This window comes from Manis pentadactyla, chromosome 3 (genome assembly GCF_030020395.1).
Source record: "Manis pentadactyla isolate mManPen7 chromosome 3, mManPen7.hap1, whole genome shotgun sequence".
Lineage (NCBI taxonomy): Eukaryota > Metazoa > Chordata > Mammalia > Pholidota > Manidae > Manis > Manis pentadactyla.
The window spans coordinates 57,580,902-57,599,391 of NC_080021.1; the positions used below are offsets into that span (position 1 = coordinate 57,580,902).

An 18,490-nucleotide genomic window follows, 5' to 3' on the forward strand; every position below is an offset into this window, starting at 1 on the left:
GTGCTATCATTCTAATTTGAGCATTGAGGAGAAACAATGAAACATGTTCTTAATTTCTAAAGTAGATGATTACACTCTATTAATTTTAAGACAGACTTCCCTAGTTTTCCATTTATAGGAAAAATATTTGCAAACTTATTTTTGTGTTTATCCACATATAAATTAAAAATAATATGTTGAATGTGTTGTATGCACATGGATGACTAAGATGACCAGGGGTGAGGCCAGGAGATCAGGAACCATCTCTATCCCCAGTGCCAACATGGGGCTGTTACATGGTGGATGCTCACTATTTCTTGAGTTTCCAGATGAATCATTAATTGCTGCGAGTCAGCAATCTGGATGGGAGTATCAGCCTTGCCATTCCTTAGAAGAATCACTGAACCTCTTTGATCCTCAGTTTCCCCCATTTGTAAAGTGGGTATGACATACTACTTTGGTTTTAAGGGAATATTATGTGAGCTATAGGAACAATGTGTGGAAACTGGAAAGAGATGTCTATAAGCAATTAGTAGCTTTATAATTGTGTTGTTACATTCTGGTTGTTAGTACCATGCTGGTTAGTATACTACTAGCCAATTAACACTCAACAAATGCATATTTAAGTAAGAAAAAAAAGTATACTGAAAATAGAGAGTTGAAGGGAAATTAGTAATTTATCACTAATTGACCTCTAAAGTTTTTTTGAAGCACTGTGTTTATTTTGACATGATTGTGATCCTTTATATATTTAATTTACTTTCATTTTTTCATGGGGGTACACTCAAAACCATATATCTGGACAACTAAGTCACTTCTCAGCAACATTGCACATTAATAGCTTTTATGTGCATGGGAGGCTTTTTTATATAAGAGTGAGCAAAGAATAATGTAGCATATAATATGAAGGTTTAAGATTAGGTAAATGAAAACTTGGTTTGTGATGGACTGCCATCACTGCTTTGGAAATTAGTTTGGATATGTATCACATAAAATTCACTCTCAGGTATGCTATAAATTTAATGACAGAGTTTTGTTGAAATGAGATCTTGGGGGTTTTGATAAAGAAAGTCAATCAGTATATGCCTTAGCTTTTATTCTATCTTCTTGCTCAATATGCAGTTAAATTTACTCTGTAGGATCACAGTGTATAACATACATTAATTTGTAATCATCTTAGCTATATTAACTGTAGGCTAACACTGCTGATAAGTGACACCACAAATGTGTTAATAAAGTCATAAACATCAGCTGGAGTCATAAATGTTGTAGTCCTAAACTTTGTTTTGTTTTTAATCCTCTCTATATATCTTTAATTAGATGATATATTCGTGATTGAACCTATCTGAGTTTACTTTTACTATCCGTCAGGGATTGTAACACCGGTAGCAAAGACTTACAAGACATGACAAAAATTATGTCAGGCAGGGAGATGGGACAAACGCTCACATCAATTTTTGAAACCATCTAATCAGTATCCATATACTTACATATATGAATGATGCAGACAGGAGTCTTTGATAAAAAACACAATGATCCTCCCAAGTTCTGTCTGAAAAAAATTAAGAGGTGAAATAAAATAATTTGAAGATAAGACTCAAATATCACCTTTATTACCAATAAAGACCAGGTTGGAAGGCAGGGTTTATTTGTAGTACTGACATGGAACCCCAGAATTATGCACAAGCCATACTGGCTGGGGCAGGCCTCTCTGTGGGCCCAAAGGATCAACTCAAATTATGGCAGGGAAGATCAAAGGAAAACTCACAGTCCCAGAGGGCAACCCTGCTCCTGGAGGAGGAAGGGAGGAGCCTACCTAGGACACCCAGTTCTTGCTTGCCCAAATCTCCCACATCACTCCACCTCCCCTTGCATGGAGTACATGAAAAGCAGAACGAGCCAGAAGGGTTATCATGTCCAGTGTAAGACAGGTAAGGTAATATTTGATGTCAGATGAACTGGTGGAATCTAAGGACAGAAGGAAAAAAGTGAGCTTTATGAAGAAGGACTGTCAAGGCTAAGAGCTAAGTGGTCAGGGAAGAAAGGGGTGGAACATTCCAGACTTAAACTGTATCAGCCAAGGGCACAGGCTGCAGAGGGTGAGTTTGTGTTGAAAAGAAGCTGGGACTGGCAGGTCAGGTTCCAGAGGGCTGGGAAGTCCCTACCACTGGTACCAGGGAGCTCCCTCCTTACCTACAGAGCTTCAAGAAGTGGCATGCCAGTATTTCCTCGGGAACATGTGTAAAAGAGGTGGTTTTTTTCTTCCCTTTGTTGCATCCTAGCATATTGAACTCTGAGAATGTTTTTTCATATATTTGCATGATTTTCTCTACAATCTGTCTTGGCTAATTACATTTAACTATAGGCTTTCCAAGTCTATTTTGTACTCAGTGACAATGATCAGATTTCAATAGCAAGGAGTCTGTAATTTCTGGAGTGTATGACCTATGTCAGAACATACACCAGAGAAATTATTCCCTCTCTTTCCATGATAAGAAAATCTTGTTTGTGGTTACATTAAAAGCTATCTCTGCTGAACTAATACTGCAGGATGATAGTGAACTGGTCTCCTAAAGGTGCTTCTGAAATATGTTAAGCAATTTTACAATTAATCTATTAAAAAAGAAATGCATCTTGACTTCTCCAAGTCACAAATTAAATAATCATTGCTAAAAAATACTGTGCCAATATTATAACTCACCTTCTCTAACACCTTTGGTATATTAGATTTTAAAACAAGACTGTTTTAAAAGTGAAAACAGTGAAATTTATGTTTTTATTACTGTTAAATGTCTCACATTTTAAATTATAACTGAATGCTTATGGCTTATTTGTTGATGTGTTTAAACTTATGGAAACCAATTAAACAATCTCCCAAATGGGCCTATAATTTTAATAATGAATATGTTCTTTCTAGACTCTTTGGAGGGTGGGGTCAGGTCAGGATTAAAATTTTTTTAAAAATTAAGTACTATGTTCACCTTCTAATTTCCCTTTTGCCATTGCAGAAAGCAAAATTTTAAGCTATTTCTTACTTCTGTTAGAATTTTTAAAATACAAGTCAGACGATCTTGAGAGAAAGAATAGCACAATGGCTAAAACTTATTTTGAATTAGGTTCAGCAGAATGTGAAGTTCACTTCATATTTACTAGTTTTTCTCCCATTGTTCATTTTGAGTTGCCTTAAATTCAGTGCTATGCTTAAAAATACTGGTTACAGTAGGTACTCATTAAAATGTTTATAATTGAATGTCTGAGTTAACATTGTTTTAAAAAGTAATTTATTAATCAGATGGTACACCTTGTATTTAGAAAATGTTTGCATGTTGATAAAATTTCCTAGAGGTCTTTTTTCTTAAATCCAATTACTGATCCTATAAAAGTTATAATGCAGCATTATGGAACAACTGCTTGTGTTTTTCAGCTGGTGTTAAATGTGCCTGACAAAATCTTGTATCATAAACAGTATTTATTTTTTAATTACTAGTACTTCAGTGATATACTGGGTAAATATTTCAAGACTTGTCTTTTACACAATGGTGCTCTATCCTATTGTTTTCTCTTTTCAAAGAAGCATCTGAACACTTCTATTTGCATATTCTTATCCAAAGGAATCCACATGTAAGTGGGTTAAGTTGATTAAAATGTTTTTTCATATAGAATGGTTTCTACCCACTTGTGGCCAGCTGACTGTCAGTAGTATGACTATGGGAAAAATGAACATACTGGATTAAAGCTGTTACAAAAGCTTTAAACCAAACTGGACTTTTACAATGATTTAACAGTATTCTTGGATTTTTCTTGCACAGTGATTCATTCCTTTATTTGTACTGTAGCTCTGTGAAATAATGTGGCTGTGAATTGATATTGTAATCAATAAAATGCTTTTAACCAAGAAAAAAAAAAGCTATCTCTGAAAGAGAGGTAGTTTTGAAGTAGTTTTCAAAGCTAGAGTTTGTAGTATGTGTCAATCTGGGTGGACCCAGTGGAATCCTGTTCCCTGAGTCATGATCAGCCATGTTCATGAGCCAATAAACTATTGATTTTGAAGTGTTCTTCTGTTGTCTAAGTGATTATAGTAGAAATTTTCCAAAATAAAATTCTTAAAAATAGGGTTTCAAAGAACAGTAACAGTCAATTATGGAGTGGTTTATTACATGGATTTTGTTAGTTCATGTTTTAAATCATGTTTGCTCCAAAACAGTGTTACTAAAAAGGAAAAAAGAAATATCTTAGTACAGTAAGACTAAGATGGGTGTATCCTGTATACCCATTAAGCAATTGTTAACTCTTTGCTGAATGCTTTGGGTATGGAATGGTGGGAGAAAACTCATTAGCCCCCTTCCCTGTCTTCAAGGAGTTTGAAATTTCACTGGGGAGAGGTGACAAGTGTCTGAGTGATAAGTGATAAGTACAAACAGTATATGGCTAAGCACCAGAATGTACGCTTTTAGTCATTCATTGCCTCATTTATTCAGAGGACTTACTGAACAGCTTGGCAGGTGTGAAAGGCGTTGTGTTCCTTTGCCTGACACCCTGATGATGGCTACTGTTTTGAGCACAGTAGGTCGTTGGATTCACCATGTAACTGATAACCCTCCACTATCAAAAAGTGGGTAGATTTTAGGAATTCTGTTCTTGGCTATCATTTATCACTTTACCTTAATTCCCTCCCAGCTCTCATATTTATTGAACTAAGTGTATCTCTAATATGACTCAGATAGAAAGAAGGGAGAATCAGACATTTTAGAGCAAATGGAGAAGTCCTGAGACATTGTTATGCTGCAACAACTAGGCAATCGAATGGGCCAAGTACATGGGCCTGGGATGGACCATCCTGGTGTCTGCCAGATTTTCTTTTGGAGGCTACACACATTACAGCATATGGGTTTTTGCTGGTGTATTTGTTTTTCTTTTCATAAGTGCAAAAGGTTTATTTTAGTCTATCTGTGTAATGCTTGGTTTCTAAAGAGTTGGCTTGTTATAACAGCGATTCTTATGGACTGGATTGGACTAAATGAACCATGATTTTTTTTTTTTTAAACAGCTTAAGTTAAAATCACATACCATACAATTCAGGGACATACAGTGTATAGATCAGGAGTTCTCAGTGTATTCACAGAGTGTCACCATCACCATCATCAATTTTAGAACATTCTTAAAACACTAAAAGGAAGCCACTCGTCCCTTAGCTGCCACTCCCACATACACAATCTCCCCATCTTCACTTGTGCTCCAGCCAGGCAACCACTGATCTATTCTCTGCCTCTAAAGAACAACTCTAATGAAGGAAGCAGTCTGAACATCAGGGTTCAGGTGGATGCAAAACCCTTGCCTTTGATGGTTGGAGCTGTTACGGTTTACAGTATCTGATGTAAAAGTCTAAAGTTTCCAAGTGTGACTGATTAAGTGAATCTCATCAAAAATAATAACAAGCTAAAAATAGCCATAGATTCAGCGGGTGGAAAAGTACTCCTCAGCCATTATCAGTCGTGTGCATCAACCATTTGCAGTCAGCCCTGGCCTACCCTACCCCACCTCTCTGTGAGAGAGATGTTTAACAGAATAAAGTCAATGATAAATTGCTTATAGTTTATGGCACTGTGCACTGTTCACTCGGCGGAATCCCATTTTGGACATACAGTATGCAAGGGATTTTGCTAGATATATCAAATGGCTCTACCCCCAAGGAGCTCGCAGCATAGATGAGTGGCAATGGATATGTATAAATAAATAGATACAAATTAATGTCAAAATACTCTGGGTACAGCACAGAGGGGACTCATGAGGACAGTCAGTTATGCCTTGGGAGACTGGTGGGGAAGGGGGATGTCAGAACAGTGTATAAAGGAAGTGACTCAGGAGTTTAGCTAAAACACATTGGTAATCTGGGGGATTGGGGGAAGGGAATTCAGGTAGACGGACAAGTGTGTTCAAAGGCAAGGAGGTAGGAAACATCCTAGAACTTCTGGACACGAGCAGATAAGGCAGTAGAGTGTCCTTAGGAAGGCAGTGAGGAGGCCTGAGGGTAGGGAGCCACTCTGTGGAAGGGGCTGTGTGAGATGCCTAAGAGGTCGGGCTCACTTTACCCACTGTTTAGCTCCCTGTGGCTGCTGTGATGAAGTACTAGAACAGCAGAACTGGGTGGCTTAGAACAACAGAAATACATCCTCTCACATTTCTGGAGGCTTGAATTCCAAATCAAGGTGTTGGCAGGGCCATGCTCCCTGTGAAACCTGCAGGGCAAGGATCCTTCCTCTCCAGTTCCAGCTCTGGTGGCCGCAGACACTCCGTGGCTTGGATCGGCATGATTCCAGCCTCTGCCTCCTTCATGGGGCGTCTTCTCTGTGTTTCCTCACATCATCTTTCTTCAGGGCGTATCTGTCTATGTCCAAATTTCCTGTTTACAGGCACACCAGTCATATTGGATTAGGGCATACCTTTGTGACCTCATTTTAACTTTATTACCTCTGGAAAGCCCCTGTCCCAAGTGAGGTAGCACTCTGAAACAGTGGTTAGAACATCAACATACAATTTTTAGGGTCCAAAATGCAACCTGTAATACCAAGCATTAGTGTGATATCGAAAGAATTTAAGCAGAGAGGCTGAGTGATTAAACATCATTTTAGAAAGTCATTTGGACATCTGTGGAGGATGAATAGAAAGGAGGCAAGAGTAGTTAGGAAACTTCTGGCCTTGTCCAGGCAAGAGGTCTATGAATCTCTCATGCCTAACCAAGTAAATGGGGTGTTACTTGATTCTTCATGCATCAAATATTTAAAAAAGAAAAAAGGAGAAATCCACAAATCCACAGCAGCCCTGGGAAGCCAGGAAGAAACACCATCAGCAGACAAAACATACTCAAAAATCCCAGAAAGCATGAAGAGAAATTAATCTGATTGTTGACAAAACCCAACAGAACCAAGAATACTGCTCCCTTTTACAACTGCAGACTGTATATTAATACAACTTCAGCTTTGGGTCAGGAAGGAGAGGGAGAATGACATGAAAAGTGCACATGCCCTTTGATCCATCAGTTCCATGTCTGGGAATCTCTCCTATCAATGTACTTACTCACCAGCAGAAAAAAAAATATATATATATATCAATCACACATACATATATATGTAAGAAATATATATATATATATATATATATATATATATATATATATACACACATACATACACAAGTAATCATTATAACATTGCTTCTAACTGAGGAAAGACAAAAGAAATCTAAATATCCATTGGCATGGAAATGCCCAAATATAGTCTGTCCATACCATTGAATGCTCTACGGTTATTAAAAGGAATGAAGTACTGATGTAGAAATTTTTCTAAGATATGGTAAATGAGCATAATGAAACTGTTGAACAATGCCTAGTGTGGGGTACTATATATATAACACATTTTTTTTTAACTTTTAGATTTTTATATCTTCCCAGGCCTCTTTAAAGTGTTGTAATCAATTCTACCTATAATTGATTATAATTTCCCTGTAATACTCACCTATAGGGAGGGATATGGGATTGGGGCAATAAGGTGAAAAGGAACCTTCATTTTTTATCATATGTCTTTCTGTATTCTGTGAACTTTTTCAATAAGCATGTATTATAACAAAACTGGAAATTTACTAGGACAAATATTTAAGAAGGTAGAACCTAATGAGAGTTGGCCATCACCTTGATGTGATGAACAGCGGGATGGAAAGGAAATAGGGAAAGTGGGGGATAGAATGGAAATCAGGCAATGGGGAGGCATGAATCCCAAACACTCAGAAGCAAAAGGGCAACGTTTTAAAGAGGGAACTTTAAAAAAATAAATAAAACAAGCCAGCAAAAAAGACAAAAGGTATTTATCTTATTGTCAAAAAGATCTAGGAGATTTCATTTGAGAAACAGAAGAATGTACGCATCTTCACCTACAACTGGCAAAGCCCTTCACATGAGGAAGGAGAAAGAGAGCACCAAGAGATGAGCCAGCTGCAGATATTAGTGTCATTTCCAGAACTGCTTCTGCTGGAGAGTGTATAAGGCCACCAGCAACATCACTAGCGATCTACAGATTGCAAATAAAATAGCAGGCACTATCAGGTATGGGTACATATCTGAGGAGTGGTAGGGAAAACTGTCCCCTTTTGTTAAGTCCTTCTTTTCTCTCATCTTCCCTTCCTTTCTCTCTCCCCCTCTTACCCCTTTTTCATTTTTATATACACACACACCTGTGATAAAAATCTGCGGCCTGAAAACAAAAATGAAAAGGAACTAATAGAAGACAACAATGTCCAAATAAGATAAGTGACTCCAAGTGATAATGAGGAAAGAGATTTTCTGCCAAAAACTTATGTGAACATTTTGTGACCTGCTTATCGAAAAGGTGAATCAGGTAATATTAATGTAGCAGAAAGCTTGAAAAACCAGTGACAATAGTATTTCCGACATCAGCTTTTATTCACTGTTTATGAACAAAATGCTTTTGTTATTTCATTTGAGCCTCACATTAAACCTTTGAAGGTGCAGATGCTTCCATCTCTTTTCACAATGGGACAACCGAGTCCCAGAAATGGGCAAGAGGGTAGAGTCAGGTCCACTGTCTTTTATTACAACACTGATATCTGCCTGACCTCAAGAGACTATCCTAATTTGTCTCTCAGGCTAGATATTTCAGAGTTTATCTTTCAAAAACTTGTTTTGTCAGTGGTCCTAACTTTCAAGAATTGTAAAAGGTAGCAAAGTATATTAATCTATGTCACTTATTGAATAAAGTGGTCATTTTACAACAAAAGCTTGGTAAATAAAGAGGATAGCCTTTTTGGGGGGCTACCAATGTAAAAATATATCTTATAAGATAAAAATATAGTATTTAATTTCAGAAATGATAATTATTTTATCATTCATGATGCTAAATGTATGTTCTGCCATCAGAAGCTGTGAGCAATGGAGGAAGGACCACAGAAATAGGGTTCTGTTCCTAGCCAGGCCCTGAGGTATTTCCTGATACCAGGGCTACAGATATTGGCTACGCTTCTTCATAGGAAGAAATAGCTATTGATTAACTGTTTCACTAATACATAGCATGCAAAAACTAGTTTCTCAATGTGAAGGAAGAAAATAGAGAAATTGTAAGTAAATATACTTCCTGTGAGAAGTAGAAGTACAATAAGAAAGTTATTCACTGCTATATGTTCACTTTCTAGAAGTTTCTGAACATAATGTTACTGGCAGACACTAGAACAGGATCCTTGTCTTCGTGTATTAAAACAATTTAACACTGAGACTTAGGCATATACAAGCAAGCAGATCACTTCATTAGAGACATGAGGAAACAGAAACACCTTGACAGACCAAGGTGGGCCACTCAAGAGAGAGTCGGCCCTGAGAGGAATCTGGGTGGCTCCTATTATGGGAACAGAAATGTTTATTCGTTAGTTATTAGGTGAGCCAGCATGAGGAGAGAGGGTTTCAATTAGCACATGTGCAGTTGGATTACACACATCCATGTGTGGCAATGGCATCTCGTGTAGCGTTAGTGTATAAATCTCCACCCAGGGGTGGGAAATTTAGTATTATAATGAGGAACAGGCAACTATCAGACACCAAATTTTCCATATGCACATGTCACAAGTTCTGTCTTGGTCCTGATTATCTGAACAAAGAGCCTCTAAATTTAGGACATGGTGGCTATAAAAATTGTTAAAATAATAGGTTTATATGAAAAACCAGACAGTCCTGGAGCCTTACAGAGTCAGTGACCCAAGTCACAAGACATTTTGTCAGGACCTGGGTAGGGAGGGGTTGGGCTCATCTCCATTCTTTCTGCTTACCTCAATAACTCTACACAACTGCAACTTTCCCCACAAAGTCATCAAATAGGTAAAATATACACATGAGAGTAGGGATATAAATAAGCGCTTAAGATAAATTGAGGGCCATGACAGCCCCTCACTGAGGATTCTTGGCTTTTCCAAGGATCATATTCTTGGGCTGAGACCCTGTCTCCCCTGCAGCATCCCTTTCAAACAGCATCAAGAGCAGACAAATGACAGAGCAAATCTCTGGCTGCTTATTCTCTTAGGTCTGAGGTTAGTCTTGCTACAGCACTCCTTTCTTATTTTTCCCTCCATCGTGGTTTTGTGTAAATTTTCTTACCTCTACTTCTTAAGTACAGGAGAGTTACCATGGCAACACCTGTTGATGGCCAACCAAAATAAAAGTGTAATTCTGCAATGAGGAAGCTGCTTCTGTATTTCTTGTTTCTCCCTCTCACAGTCAGATTCGGGAGATGTTTTGTTTCTTCCTTTTAGGCTTGTAGTTGACACCACTTTTCTGTGTTCAGGCAGATTGACAGAAAACTGCTCTCCATACTTTCCATTCATCTGCTGAGATGCAACCACGTAACCTCCTGAAGCATTTGTTGTCTGGTGATTTTTACCAGCTATAGTAGAAATTGTATCTTTGTTCAAGGGAGCTCAAAATCACTAAGGCCTGTTTTTTTTTTTTGTCTCTTTTCTTTCCTTTTCTCCCATTTCCTTCTTCCCTTTCTCTTTTCTGCCTTACTTGGTGAATCAGATGGGCCCAGATTCCTTCTTTGACCAGACACCCAGACCAAGTGCCAGCATGGTAGAGCGGAGACTACTTGTCTCACTCCCAGTGCCATTAGTCTGGAAATCAAAACAACTAAAAAAATAAAACCTGAGTTATACATAATGCCAATTAGTTCTTCAGTCAGGTTGAAGGAAATACAGTCTAGATATTAAATACATTGAAGGGACTTTGAAAAAATAACAATGTGCTAAAAAAACAGTCCTAGACGAGTTGCTAGTATCTTCTTATGGAAACTTAGTTATATCATAAATAATCTGTATTTAAACAAGCATTTTTGTGTGGAGGTGGCATTGCAGGAGATGGGGCATCATAGGAGAATCTTTGGATGTGGTTAAAAAAATTAAATAAAGGCACCAGCCCTAATGCCATATCACCTGAACAAGAACACACAGGTAGCATATGTGAAACATGGTGAAGCCACCTCCATAAAGCAGAAAGTAATGAGAAGTGGCCTGGGTTATGTTTGTAGCTCAGACTCTAGAGCTGTGTGGTCACAGCTGAGCATCAGTTTCATTATTGCTAAAATTAGTTGAGCCGAAATATTATGAGGTATGCTTTTAACTCTAAAATTATATTAACCTAATCTGAAATATTGCACAAGTGCTAAATAGTGAACAGTAGAATGGGAACCAGGACAGACTTCTAAGCATAAATTTTAAGTGGTTTTTCAAAGACAAAAAAGTATGAACTAACTAAGAACAGGGTCGAAGAAAACAAATGATCTATCACATCAATCTAAGAATACTGTTTCCCAATAAGTAAAAAAAAAAAAAATTCCTTAGGAATTTGGTCAGTCCAAATTCTTACAGAATCCTTTCAAAATTTTCCTCAAAATTGAAAAAAAATTACTGAAAATTTTCCCTTTAATTCTGCTTCATATTGTTTTGATAATTAGTCCCTCAACCTGTTGTTGGAAAATACAGATTCTCTCTTTGAAACTGTGTCATGAATTGTATGAACCTCTGTGTTGTTTCAGTGTTCACTTGAATTGTATAATTGAGAAATAGCTCCAGTACAGCAGCTGGATTGAAATGTTAAAACTTCTTGAAATAAGAGATGCAATCAGCATCTCATTGGTCACCCTCATCTTTGTGCCTTTAAAGTCAGGACTCCAGTGTTAGAGAACTCAACCATTTTTTCATTCACTGGCTCTATTTTAGTTTCCTGGAGTTGCCATAATAAAGTTCCACAGATGGTGTAGATTAAACATCAAACATGTCATCTCACAATTCTGGAGGCCAGAAGTTCAAGATCAAAGTGTCAGCAGGGCTATTCCCCTCCTGCAGATGCCAGGAAAGGATCTGTTCCAGACCTCTCTCTGGCTTACTGGTTGCTGGTAGGTCCTTGAACTGTGGCCACAGAACTCCATCTTCATGGCATTCTCCTTGTGAGCATGTCTCTCTGTCCAAATTTCCCCTTTTTATAAGGACAGCACTCATTTTGGTTAGAGGCCCACTCCAGTATGACTTCATTTCAACTGATTATATCTGTGATGACCCCATTTCCAAATGAGGTCACATTCTGAGGTATACTGAAGATAAGGACCTCAACATATGAATTTGGGGGGACGCATTTCAACCCATAACAGGCCTCAAGGGTAGGACACAGACAAAATGCAATATTCTAAGTGTGGCATCCTACAGAGATGGAGCTTAATAGACTAGTGTCCATCATGATGCCTTCAATTGTGCTGAGCACACCAAGTCTTACAGATCATAACAGAGCTAACATTTGCTGAGCATTGACTGTTTTGAGGCTCACACTAGTGTGCTTAGCCATGCATTGGTTCATGTGGTATTTCCAATCAGTGAATCTCCTTGACTTTCTCTGGGCAACTGAGATACAGCTTACTAAGTGTCTCAGAATTTCTCTGAAGTTCAACTTAAGTTATCTAATAGTTATTTTCCATCAGGGAAATGATTGAAATGTCATACATATGATTGCATCTTCTAAAACTAGCCCTAGGTCATAGGAGGATGGCTGCATGGGTATAATACCAATAGTACAGCTATGTAAAGGCCATATTGAAAGTCTAAGACTGTGATGGTCAAATGTGCCTGAGTATGTGTATTCTCTCTTACTATATATGTGTATTATATGACATATATATAAATAATATTTTTTGTATATAAATATATAGAGAAAGAAAGATGGACATAGATATATAGTCAATAATACACTTACATATATATACATATAGAGAGAGGCAGGGGGTGTTATACAGTTACTCTGTCCCATGTACAACTACAAAATATCAACCTTTCCCACACACACACACACCTTCCACAGCCCTCTGATACTCAGACACTCTTCAGGCAGTAGTGTAGAAAGCTGCCCGGGGACTAAGCAGAGTTTAAATGCATCTCCTTTTCTCACCCCACAGGAAGAGACATTGCCTCAGGTCAGTACAAACAACCCAGCCAGTCCTGCAGAACCTTGAGAACAGAGAAAAGGGTCCTTTCTATCCTGAAGTTATTATGGCTGGGACTCCTAACAGTAGGGAGATTTCTGTGAGTACTGGGGTCTCCAAGGGTACTTGGGCAAACATCAGGTCAGTGTCTGACCCCCACTTTTCTGAGCTTCCTGGGAGAGGGGAAGTTTCCTTGCATGCCCCCCACTCCACAAACACACATCCATTCAAACAACTTCTGGGAAAGCTTGGCAACCAGCAAGCATCCAATCCACCACCCCTTGGGTGATCCCAAGACTAGATAAAACAGAAGTTATTCCTCATCAGGAAATGTGTAAATGCTGATCTGAGGCTGTCATGGGCAAGGCAGTGAGCCAGCTGACTGCCTATGGGTACCCATCATGAGGCAAAGACAAGCCAAAGCTATAGGCTTTACAAATGGCAGCTTCAGTCCCAGTCCAAAAGACAGCTGCCCAGATATACAGTGTGGAAGGGACTGGAGTAATATTTACTTTTTGTTCTTTTTAGCAAGGAAGTACATTTAAAGGTGAATAAGGAAACCAATGAATGAATGACCTTGTTGGTTGCCTCCATTTATTATTCCTTATTTACATTGCATAAAACAGGATGCTTTTAAATATTTCTTTTACTACCAATTCATAAACCAGTGAGTAGAGGAGTCAGTTTACATATGTCTGTTCATTAAAGCAACATTTAAGTTCCAAAGCTCATCTTTTTACTGTGTTTGTGCTGCCTTGTTTTATGTTCGGATGTCTGAGAAGCGTGCAATGCTCCCTAAATACGTTCAATTTGCATCCTGTGAAGTATCTTTTGCCAATAAGAAATGTTTTTTTTCATGTTGAGCACTTGGGTTGTTTTGATTTTTCTCTCTGTTAATATTGACTCTGCAAGGAATTCATGTCTAAGCCTTCCTAGGGATGCATGCTTACAGATAAGACTTATTGGAAATAGTGCCATATTAAGCCTCTTTCTAGGTAGCATACTTACAAAAAGGTTTTTGCTAACAAAATGTTTTGTTAATAGCTCCATATATGTATTATAACTGTATCTATAGTTATCTCGGTTCTGTGTATTGTACATAGTATAGGATATATGTTTAAGGATTTTTACTGTTGGCTCCCTAGAATTCAAGAAAAATATGTTCCTCTTGGAAAGGGGATTATTTTTATTAAACCACACCATCAAAGAGGATTTTCAGAAGGAATTATCTTCCCAGTGTGAAACACATCTTTTCTGATGTGCTTTTTTTTTTGCCTTCATCTTATCTTCATGGTAATTTAGGAAATCATGCTCTTCTTGGTACCTCAGTGAACTATATTTCTTGCCTCTTCCATTTTTCTGTTCTCAATAAGGAAAATAAATCCCCTGAAAACACCCTTTTCTTAATGGACTGTTGTCTTTGCATACATCAAGGATTTCAGCTATTAGAGTGTGTGAAAAATGAAGCAGGAGATGTCAGATGGCATGAAGACTAGAACTGTTCACACAGTAAATACCAGGAAAGCTGAAAGTGTGAGCTAACTCAGCTGGGAGGTGGAAAAGAGCAGAGGCACAGCTGGGGGAGCCAGCAAGAAAAAATGGCCAGAAAACAGAGTTTAGCAGAAGTACAGGCTGGGAGAAACAAGAATCCAGGAATGAGGGGGGGAAGAAGTGCCCTAGGTTATATTTTTCCTGGTATTGCACAGTACATCAGAGTTCATAGACATTACCTTTAGCTTCCCCTTTAATTTAAAGCTGTACCATTGAGCATATTTAGCATCACTTTGTTGCATGATGATTGTGAAAGACTAAATATTGAAATTTTAATGAAAGGAAATATCTGTACTTTGAGGTTGATCTCTATTATTCTGAAAATTTATTCAACCCATCATAGAATTCAGATAGATTAATAAGAAATAGCATGCATAAGTTTATAGATATGCTTGTTTTTTTTACCAAAAGGGTATCAAAGTGCTAACATTTATCATTTGGAAAAATGAGGAGGGGGTGTATAATTAGCTGGATTAATAACATGCTTGGTAAGTACTATCCAGAGGGAACTGATTAATAAATGGCTGTCTTCTTCGGAGAAAGGTTTCTGTTTGAACCTAATTCTGCCCTAGGTTAAACTGTGTAAGTGCATGGCCCAAAGCTGGGAGAAATGGCTAATGTAATAACAAATGAGAGAAGCACAACTCAAGAGCATCCTGACATTTAACAAATGACCCAAATCTAAGAGGCAGAAATGACACAGGGATGATGTAAGCACCTCATTACCACAACCACCAATTAAACTGCAAAAGGGCAGTAAGGAGAGATGTGGCTTAGCAACAACATATGTGAAAGAAATTTTTATTTTGTTTTAGTCAAGTGTAAGATTCATACATGCCAAAACATAATGCAGTTGGTGAAAAGAGCAGCTGTGATCCCAGGCTTTCCAAATAAAGGTGTAATAACTGGACTGATACTAGAGGCCAATTCTGCTAGTCACCAATGAAGTGCTACTTCATCTGGAGAACTGCCTTTGAACTTGATCATTTAGAAGAGAACAACTGAAAAGTGAAACTGCCCATCCCCAGCATGTCCACCCCCAGCATGTCCCCCACCACCACCTCTGCTATTTCTCTCCCTGTGTACCTGAGTATCTTGGACTGAGTTTCTACTTTAGGTACCATGGCCCATCTTGGTCTTATCAAGAGATCTTCTCAAGAATTGTGGCTCTTACCCTGAGTCACTGCCCAGTAGCTGTAGCTAGACTCCTGGATGGTACCACTGTCTTGAGCTCACCAGCCTATTGCTCCCTGCTAATAGCATTACCTCCCTATGATAACTGGGCCCCAATAATTCCCCTACCACCACTACCAGAACGCAGATTAAAGATGATTCCTAAATCAGATCAACATTACATTGTCCACTGGATATTGTACTTACCTGCTGACCTGCTCTTCTAAGTGGGGATTGAGAGCTGGAACAGGCTCTCAGCCTCCTCTGCTCTTGTCCGCAGGACTGGCCAGGGCCAAGCTCCCTCCTCCTTATAGCCTCTGCACTCTTCTGGGTTATGGTAAGTGGTACTCAGAACTCTATTCTTGGAAATGGAGAAAGGGAGGCTTAAGTGCAGGGGAAGAGGAACTTGAAACAGTTGTTTTCAAGGATTTGAAATGTTGCCGTGTAGGAAAATGACTGGACTTGTTCTGCATGACCCTAAAAGTTAGAACCAGGACTCAAACTAGGCTGAAGCCACTAAGCTGCTGGGGTGAGGAAGAACCATCCTTACCCCTAGCTCAAAGCTAACGCTTTCCCAGAGCTAGCACTGAATTCCTTTGGGAGCCCTTCATTATCGAAGTGAACCCAGCATAGGCTGGATTAGCAGTCTATGTTTTGTTTATTGTTTGCTTCCTTTGCAACATGGATAAAGGATAATATTTCCTTGGATGGCATTTGCACCTGTGATATATTGCTGTCATCGTTTGTTAATCATGAGTAACTGCAGTCCTCCTCCTTTCTCTGCCTGGGCTGCAAGTGAGAGCAGCTTTACTATAGCAACATCCCCGAGTCACTCTGATTTTTTTAAATTAACACATTCAATCAGCGAATAAATATTGATTGATTATCATATGTTAGGCATTGTGATTCATTCAGTGCTCAGTACTTTTAACTGTTAGGCTTAACCAAGTCCTTTTGATATTGCATTTAGAAACTGGAGGTCACGGACATTACAGAAAGGGTTCCAGATGGGTTGATTAACACATCACCTTGAATTTTCTTTTAAATTTGAAAAATTCTGATCGAGCTTCATGATTCTAGTCTCATATTGAGTGGATATCTAGCCTCCAAACAGAGTTTTTAAGAATCAAACATGAATGTGGAGTTGGATTGCTCTAGTCTGTACAACCAAATCCTGTATTTATCTACCCAGATTACAGGGCGGGTGCTGTCGACATCATCACTACCTCCCCAGAAGGGACTATAAAGGCAAAACTTTGAAAAAACACTCCTCTTCCTAGACATTTCCTCAGCAATGCCAGCTGGAGCACAGGCCAGGCCATCTGTCAAGTGAATATTCAATCCCTTAGGGTCCCAGTGGCCCAGAAATTGAACTCGATTTCAGTTCTGCAGAGTGGCTTTACCTAGAACAAGCCTTTGGGTGAGTTGGTAAGATGCATCGTGAATTATCAGAGTTCACCTGTTTGAGCCTTCTTAGGAACATCACCACATATGTTAAGACCTTGCTAATAGTCCTTGTTAAAACTGTCAATGAAATAGGCACAGAAGAAACAGTGCTGAGCTTGGCATTCCACTGACTGAATATGTGCACTGTGTGGAAGGACTTATTTGTATAGGCACCTGGTTTCAGAAGTCTTGCCATTCCATTCAGGAAAAAAAAGAATCAACACTGAAAGCATAGGATTTCTGTTTGATTGGATCAATAATCATTTACAGTGACTAACTGCTGTCCACACTTAGAGATGTGGATGTCATGAGGATGAAAGGGGACCTGAAGGAAGCATTTGGTCCACGCAGAACCATACTCAGCTTGTCTCAGAATATGATTTTTTTTTTGCAGTGGAGCCCTGCGATCCTGCTTCAGCACAGAGACCCCAGTGATGCCAGTGGGTTTGCCATATTTCTTTCAGGCAGATCTGGAAAATGACTGACATTATAATGTCCACATTCCTTGGGATATGTTTTTGGCGGCAGCTTTATTGAAACATAATTCCTGTGTCATACAATTCACCCATTTCAAGTATACAACTTAATGGTTTTTAGTATATTCACAGAGCTGTACAACAACAACCACACAATTTTAGAACATTTTTATTACCTCAAAAAAAAGCTCTGCACCCCTTAACTATCCTCATCTCCCCCAGCTCTGTGCAATCACTCAACTACTTTGTGACTCTCTCTTTTTGTCTGTTTTGGAGATTTCATGTAAATGATATGAAGTTTTCTTATAACTAATTTCTTTCACTTTGCATGTTTTCCAGGTTCATCCATGTTGTTACATGAATCAGTGCTTCATCCCATTTAATTGGCCAAATAATATTCTTTTATATGATATACCACATTTTGTTTATTCATTCACCAGCTGATAGACATTTTGTATTGTTTCTGCTTTGGGGCTATTATGAGTAATGCTGCTGTGAATCTCCATGTATCAGTTTTTGTGTGGACTTATGTTCTCATTTCTCTTGGCATATACCTAAGAGTGGGAATTACTGGGTCGAACGGTAACTCCTATGTTTAACTTACTGAGGCATGGCAGGCTATTTTTAAAAAACCAGGCTGTTTTCAAAGTGGCTGTGCCATTTTGTATTTCCATCATCAGGGCATAAGGAGTCTGATTTCACTACATCCTCACCACCAGTTGTTACAAACTTATGCTTTTTGAGTACAGCTATCCTAGTGGGAGTGAAGTGGTATGTCATTGTGGTTTTGATTTGCATTGCTTGATAACTAATAATGCTGAGCATCTTTTATGTGCTTATTGGCTTTTA

General features: G+C 38.6%; 1 protein-coding gene across 10 annotated transcripts in view; it reads left to right on the top strand.

Moving 5' to 3' along the window:
• PAG1 (phosphoprotein membrane anchor with glycosphingolipid microdomains 1) overlaps window positions 1–18,490 on the top strand; it is a 136,446-nt gene that overhangs the window by 59,762 nt on the left and 58,194 nt on the right. For 2 of the 10 annotated variants that reach the window (XM_057497935.1, XM_036919437.2), the window contains one exon: window positions 10,285–10,401. The exons of 4 other annotated variants lie outside the window; for them this stretch is intronic. The gene's annotated coding sequence lies outside the window, so the exon portion shown is untranslated. Of the gene's footprint in view, window positions 1–1,823; window positions 1,911–10,284; window positions 10,402–18,490 lie in introns of those variants that run through there. 4 more of the 10 variants (XM_036919441.2, XM_057497942.1, XM_057497936.1 and 1 more) reach the window with 3 other exon arrangements.